This window comes from Dasypus novemcinctus, chromosome 8 (genome assembly GCF_030445035.2).
Source record: "Dasypus novemcinctus isolate mDasNov1 chromosome 8, mDasNov1.1.hap2, whole genome shotgun sequence".
NCBI lineage: Eukaryota > Metazoa > Chordata > Mammalia > Cingulata > Dasypodidae > Dasypus > Dasypus novemcinctus.
The window spans coordinates 87,822,169-87,828,351 of NC_080680.1; the positions used below are offsets into that span (position 1 = coordinate 87,822,169).

Sequence of the window (6,183 nt, forward strand, 5' to 3'; positions counted from 1 at the left end):
GGGCATTTGAGGAGGTGAGGGATGGTCATGGGGCTGGGGAAAAGGACAGGCGAGCGTCATGGGCAGGAGCCAGCTGGGGGGGTGTGTGGATTTTATTCCAAGTACATGCTGGCAGGGACAGGGACGACAATTTAGGAAAATAAAGGCACCTTTCTGGAGCAAGGACAGGTGCTCTTCCCCCAGCCAGGTGATGAACCTCAACATGTGAGGCCCCCAACTACAGCCTAAGCCTCCTCTCTCCCTCCCACTCTCTCCCTCTCTCTCTCTCCCCCACACTCTCTCCCACTCTCTCTCCCTCTCTCTCTCTCTCATACACACACACACACCAGCATCCTCCTCGACAGCAGGCAGCAGCCGGGGAGACAGGAGAGCCTCCAGGCTCAGCAAGAAGGCAGGTCGCCGGGAAGCCCAGCCTCTGGCTGACCTTGACCATGGCCTGCTGGGCTGGAGAGGCAGTTTCCCCTTCTCAGCAGCTGCGCTGGCTGCTGGCTCGAGCTCCCTGCAGAGGAGCCTCTGCCCTGGAGACAGAGCACTGCCTGCGACGACGCCCGCAGACCCCTCCGGGCACAGGGCTCCTGATCCACTCAGCCAAGGCCGCCCAGGTAAAAGGTGGCCACACCCTGTCCCTAATCACCTTCCTCATCGCCGCCTCCTCAGCAGCTGGCCCTGCTTTAAGGACCTTGATGTCCAACCTCATTTGACCCCCACCAGTGAGTGCTACTTATTCCCTCTCTGGGGGCTGGATTCGAGCCCCTCTCTGACTGCCCAGCCCCCGCCCCTTCTCAATTACCAGCCCCTTCCCTGCTCCACAATTAGGTTCAGCAGAGTCACGCATTCAAAGCCTCTTTAATTCAGAGTCCCTGAGCAGTGGGAGAGTCTCCTTGACGTCAACCGTGGAGGGAAATAGGGTTTACTGAATAAATGAAGTGCAGAAGCAAAATTGATGGGGAAACAGTTAACTTGGGAGAACAGACTGTTGGAAAACTTCAGGCACACACATGAGTTCACACAATCAGTGTGCCCATCAGAAAGACTCTTGGTTAAGGCAGCCGATGCTTCCGCGGTGGCCCCCTGTCCACACCGCAGGGCAGCGCTGGGACTGCTGGAGGAAGATCTGTGCTCAGTTTCCAGCAGTGGGACCCGGGGCCAGGCGCACCCCCTCTCTGAGCCTCAGTTTCCCACGGAAAGTGTAGGAAATTATGCCTTCTCCACAGGGCCATTGCAAGAGCTGATGTGGATAAAGACTTAGCGTGAGGGGGGTGGGAAGTGGGTTTTATGGGAACCGCTTATGTTTTTTATGTTTTTTAATGTAACATTCCTTGTGATCTATTAACTTTAATTTAAAAAAAGAAAAAAAAAGACTTACTGTGAAGCTTGGCACACAGTAGGTGCTCAGTAAATCACAGCTGTTTTGCAAGAAGTGAAAAGCACCTCTTGAATCAAACAGCCTGCCTCTCAGTCAGTGGGGAATATCCAGCCCCTGCCTTGTGGCAGGTTCTCTGCTGAGGACTGGGCATATGGCAGTGACCTACAGACAAGGTCTTGCCAGCAGGGGCTCCTGGTCTAGCAACTGAGCTTGCCCGGCAAGGGGACAAAGAATGGTGGGAAGTAGTAGGGTTTCCAGATTAAATACAGGATGCCCAGTTACATTCAAATTTGATTTAGACAAAAATAGATAAATTTCTAGTATACATATAGCTCATTCAACATTTGGGGCATACTTACACTAAAATGTTATTTGTTGGTCGTCTGAAATTCAAATGTAACTGTGCGGTGTTTTTATTTGCTGCATCTGGCCATCCTCTGAAGCAGGCCTTTCAGCACCTAGCACAGTTACCCAGACCCTCCCCGGAGCAACTAGGCTCTGGGGGCTCTGGGATAAAAGGGGACAAGCCCACAAGATTATCACATAGAGTGGTCTGGGGAGGCCCCTCGGACAAGGTGCGCTCAGGCCTGAAGTCTGGAAAGAAAGAGAAAAAGTGTTACACTCCACGAAAGCTGGGGGGAAAGGGAGGAGACCCTGGTGAGGAGACACCGAAAGCCACTGGCTAGGAGGGGAGGGCATGGGGGGCTCCACGGAGGAGGCGGCTCTGAGCCGGGCCTTGAGGCACGAGCACCAGTTAGCTGGACAGAGGAGCGGTGGTGCCGAGGGGCCCTGCTTTGGGAAGAGGATGGGCTCCCTGGCCTGGCCCCCATGGCAGAAGGTGCCTGCGGCTTTGTGGATTGCCCGCTCCAGGCCCAGCTCTTACAAGGGTCTTAGTACCCGGGGAAGCACACGCAGTAAAATGCCGAGGGAAGAACACAAATACAACACAGGTGGCACCCGGCCGTGTGGGGTTCAAGGAGACCCCCTGACCTAGCATACAGCAGGCATTCAGTAATCGGGGGCTAAACCGAACCATGCTTTCCCTGCTGCAGACAAGCTCAGGAGGAGAGGCATCTCCAAGGTGTTCTTCCTGTAATTTTGAGAGCATTTCATTGAATGAATGAATGAACGAACGAACGAATGAACGAACAAACATATGTGAGGTTAATATGACTTCATCCAGAAAACACTTGTCCCAGACTCAGAAGGTAATAAAATAACAAGAGAAGACAAAACCTGTCTCCTGGTCCCTGACGGGAGCCAGTGCCCTTGAACCCATGATAATTAGTGAGTTTCCTCCTGAGCCAGCCGGGTCTGTGAGGCCTCCTGCCAACTCCCTGCTCAGTGGCTTCCCACACCCCAGCCCCTGAATTCTCCGCCACTGGACCCAAAGGGAATGTAAAGTCCTGGCTCCCTGGAGGCCCGTGCTGCGGCAGGGGACTCTGGGACTCTGGGACTCTGGGGACACAGACAGAATGGAAGTCTTGCTTCACCAACCTCTCCCTGTGTGTCCCAAGGCAAGTAGCTTCACCTCTCTGAGCCTTGGTGTCCTTATCTGTAAAATGGGTGGGTCATAAGGATGCCGCCCTCCATTCGTTCACAGAGGTTTGGGGAGAACCTGTTCCACATCAGGCAGCGGGCGGTGGCACTCCTGGCTCACATTTCCAACTTGGAGGTGCCAGGCAATAAATAGGGGCATCAGCCCACAAGATAGCCATGTAGGATGGTCTGGGGAGGCCCCTCCAACAAGGGAACGTTTGAGCTCAGACCTAAAGCCGGGAAGGAAAAGACAAGACCCCTCCCTTCCAGGCTGATGGGAGGAAGGGACCTGGCAACCACTCCTGCTTGATCAAAGGACCCCCCCCCTTTCCCGAATAGTCAACTACCTTGCTTAAAAGGCCCCTATCGATCCCTCCAGCTTTTAAGGCATTTTATTATTAATAATCACACACAGGTAATGTTTATTGACACTTACTCTGTGCCAGACTCCATGCTAAGAACGCCAAGGCGCTGAGGGTTAACATGCTCAAAACCACAGAAGCCAGCTCAGCCCTTCGTCGTATGACACGGGCACGCCCAATGTCACGCTGGGACCTGAGTGTTGGCACCTCTCTTAAGAGGGCATGGGGGCTGAGGTGCAGGCGGGACACCCGGGCAGGCAAGACCCCTTCCCACCACCCCCTACCAGATCCCGGGGCTCGTCGGGGCACCCGGCCCCACCCCTTCCGTTTGCAGAAGAGGAGCTGAGGCTCCCAGGAGACTCTGGTTTCCTGACACCTACTCCAGTGCTCCCTGCACACCACCGGGCCATGCCTCGGACTCCCCAAACCCTCTCCTCCACAGTTACCCATCCTGCTGCCCCCTCCCCAAAGTGCTGCCAGATCCCGGGCAGGAAGGAGCCAGGAGGAGGGGTGCCCATCAGGGGCCCTGGAGAACCAGGCCAGAGGGCAGCCACCACCCCTCCCTCCATGCCCCCGTGCACTGGAAGAATGCAAGGTGTCACTGTGCCCGGGGTTGTGCTGGCAGCTTAATTTATAACCCCTGGACTTCTGGGGGGGCAGCCAAGGGGCGGCAAGTGGGAGGGGCTACCTGGTCAAACAAGATCCCGGCAGGCCTGATGGGGGAGGGGAGGGACGCAGAGCCGGTGAGGCTGTTCCAGACTCACGTAGTGACCTTGGCAGCTGCTCCTTCCGAGGCCAGCACCCCCTCCCCCACTCCTGGGCCCCCTTCTGCCCCCCAGTCCCCACCATCACCAACATGCTCCCATTTCTCCACATCCCTCCCCTTCTGAGTGCCTGGGACTCAATAACCAGAGGTGACATGACAATCACTAGCCCCTCACAACCTGATGGTGAAGTGAAGCAGAACTGTCAGACTGGGTGCCCGCTCCCTGCCTCGCTGGCTGTGTGACCTTGGGCGGGTCGCTGGCCTTCTCTGAGCCTCGGCTTCCTCTCCTGTAGAATGGGGTAACCTTAGCACAGTTGAAGGCACTGGGCACAGACCGGGCCATCAGCACCCACACTAAGCGCACACCTTTGGAGGCTCATGAGCACCCACCCTGTGCCAGCCCCCCTCCAGACACTGGGGTATCAGAAAACGCTTTCAGGGTCTGCCCATTTGTTCACATCTTACTTCCTCTGCCAGGCTCGAGGCAGCTGCCCGCAGGCCTGTCAGGGTGGCCGGGCACGGTCCCAGCCGGCCGCCCTGCATCACCAGGGAACTCCTTGCAGTCCACCCCAGACCTACTGATTCAGAAACTTTGGGGTGCAGACAGCAATCTGAGTTTTCACAAACCCTCCGGGTGGCTCCGATGCCCCCTCAGGTTTGAGAACCAGCAGGGGCAGAGCATGTGGTGGTGGAGGGTGGGCAACGCCTCTTACCCCCCACATACTCACTTCTACCAGCTCTGGCCTAAACACTTGTCTGTAACCCCTCAATACACCCCTTCGCCCACCGGTCAGCCATCTGGGGGCCCCGGTTCTTCCAAGCGTGGCCCCCAGAGCACCCGCTTCAGAACCCCGGGGAGCCTGACAAAACGCAAGGAGACTGGGCGCACCCCAGGTCAGACCTACCAGTGCGGCTTTCTAAAATGAGCCGGGGATTGGCGTTTGTCCTCCTCCCCCCTGATTCTAAGGCTCCCTGAAGGCTGAGAGCAGTGTGGATGGATGGTGGGGTATGGGAAAAGCCAGGCCCTGAGGGTGAGAGAGTGGAAAGAAAATTTTAAAAACGAGTCTTCAGTCCCTAGTCAAAGGCACTGGCTGCCTCCCCAGACTCAGTGCAAACGAGGGGCTTCCCAGCAGGTCCAGACACCGCCCCCGGCAGGTCAGCCATGGGCGGATACCACTTGAGGGGCTGAAATAAGGCAAGGATGAAATTTTATGAAAAAATGATACTCCCTCCTCTAGCCCACAGTGGAAACCTAGACAATAAGCAAGAAGAGTTGCAATAAAGGTGCCTGAAGCTATGTGACCCCTGCCCCACCCTGCCCCTTCCTCCCACTCCTCATGTAATTCCAAACACCTTTCCTTCTGCCCGTGGCAAGTCAGTGGGCTTCAAAGTCACCACGTGGCCAGCCCTCGGGGGCAGGCAGCGGCTTCCACAGCCCCTTTGGGTGAAGGGCAGGGGTGGGGTCTCAGTTCCTACCTGTACCTGGGCTGGCAGGCAGGGAGAAGAAAGGCAAGCACCTGCCGCGCCCCAGAGGGGCAGCAAGAGAGAGGGGAGCTGGGCGGTTCCCACTCCCTGCTGATCAGAGCCGACCACAGCTCCGCTGGTGTCCCGGGCCATCTCTCCCTGCACCTCACCCTCCCAGGTTGGGACAGGCCTGGGAGAGGCAGCCAGGAGAGGCCCCAGGCCAATTCCGTTGTCCTGCAGAGGAAGCGAGAGGCTGCCCAAGGTGCACAAAGACTGTCACGACTGGGAGCTCAGGGGGCAGGAGGGGCGGCGCTGCTGCGGAGGAGGCAAGAGCACCGGATAAGGAAGCCTGCAAGGAAAGAGGGCTAGACCATGTGGCCAGGCCGGCGTCCTTGGCGCAGGAGGTGGACATGTCGGGAAAGCTGCCTCAACAGCCCAAATGTGCTTCTCCACGTCCACCTTCACCTGGGTTTCCATTGTAAACTGTGGAGTGGGCCTCACCAGGCACCGGACAAGCTGGCAAGGGGCAGGAGAGGGTTCAGGGAGCGCTGGTAGGGCCCAAGCACCCCCTGCCAAGTGTCCTAGCATCTGCAGTTTCCTTTTCCATGTGAGCAAACTATACCGCAAATGTCAAATGTGTCTGCTGATTAACGAATTACAAGAGTGAAACTCCACCTATGGGTCTG

General features: G+C 56.9%; 1 long non-coding RNA gene across 1 annotated transcript; it reads right to left on the minus strand.

Annotated features, from left to right (window-relative positions):
• Positions 1-835: 835 nt before the first annotated feature.
• Positions 836-5,743, minus strand: LOC111765291 (uncharacterized). Its single transcript, XR_002797678.2, has 3 exons — positions 5,510-5,743; positions 1,726-1,960; positions 836-1,228 (listed from the first exon to the last, which is right to left on the minus strand). It is a non-coding gene; the product is annotated as an uncharacterized lncRNA (long non-coding RNA).
• Positions 5,744-6,183: the final 440 nt, after the last annotated feature.